The following is a 1,365-nucleotide window of genomic DNA, read 5'->3' on the forward strand; positions in this document are numbered from 1 at the left end:
GGCCCCCTGAAGAAGTCGTCCTTGTGTCTCCAGGTACCAGACAAGGAAACTCAGCACAGAGAGGTTAATGGTCAGGCCCAGAGCAGCACAGCTTTTGAGCAGTCCAGATGTCACCCAGGTTGGCCGCGTGCCTCATGTTCCCAGACATGTCAGATCCTTTCCCTGGAACCCAGAGCCACTTCCTCTGGGGCAAACACAGATGGTTTAAGTCACGGGGCTCAGCGGTGGGCCCTGGTGGGACTCAAGGGTCCAGCACATGCCCACATGTGTGAGGCCAGGGACCCCCGGAACTGCTAGATGCATAAATGAAACTGATGATAAATTTCCAGGTGTGTGACCCCCAGCACAGGGTGTCCTGCCTGTGACCACAACAGGTGTTTTATTTTTGTGCCTGAAATGCAGAAACTCATACCCACCTCAGTAACTTGTTTGGGACCACAGTCAGCAGTGCTCAGGCCTTGATTGAACCCGGGTCAGTCGTGGGCAAGGCAAGCGCCCGACCTGCTGTGCTCTCTCTGCAGCCCTGCCCCCCATTCTGTGACCAAGTAACTTTGCAAATTTCCTCACTCAGAGCCTCAGACCCCACCTGAGAAGTGGGCCACAGCACCCACCCTAGTGCCCAGGCACGAGCCCCCTCCTACTGCCTGGGGGGGTGGTCCTCCCACCTTCTTCACTGGGACAGGGGGGATTCCGGGACCTCTGGGCTCAGCCACTTCCTGTGTCAGATTGAAAGTCAGAACCAGCCCCTGTCCTCGTAAGCCTCAGAGGGGCTCCCAGCCCTGGCTATCGAGTGGGGTCATCGGAGAGCCAGAAACACTGACGGACCACCCCACCCTGGAAAACATGACCTCAGCACTGGAGTGAGCATCAGAGTTCCCAGAACTTCTCGGGACCCTACGGGGGCCATTGCTCCCTCTCCTGATCCCTCTCTTGCCGCTTGTGCTCCCTCTCTGCTCCCCATACTCCATCTCTGCTCCCCATGCTCCCCCTCCTGCCCCCGTGCTCCCTCTCTCTCTCCCATGCTCCATCTCTTCACCCTGTGCTTCGTTTATTGTCCATTCCTTGTGCTCCATTGCCCACTCCCTGTGCGCTGAATTCTGCCCACCTTCCTCCTGTTCCCGGGTAACCCCCGATACATTCACTTCAGGGTCTTTGTTACGACAGTGTTCTTGGGGGCCTGCGTGGCTGCCTCCTTACAAGTCACTGTCCCACTGATCTACTCAGAAAGGCCCTGACCGGGGCTGGAGCAATAGCACAGCGGGCAGGGCGTTTGCCTTACACATGGCCAACCCGGGTTCGATTCCCAGCATCCCATATGGTCCCCTGAGCACTGCCAGGGTGATTCCTGAGTGCAGAGCCAGGAGT

This window comes from Sorex araneus, chromosome 7 (assembly GCF_027595985.1).
Source record: "Sorex araneus isolate mSorAra2 chromosome 7, mSorAra2.pri, whole genome shotgun sequence".
Classification (NCBI taxonomy): domain Eukaryota; kingdom Metazoa; phylum Chordata; class Mammalia; order Eulipotyphla; family Soricidae; genus Sorex; species Sorex araneus.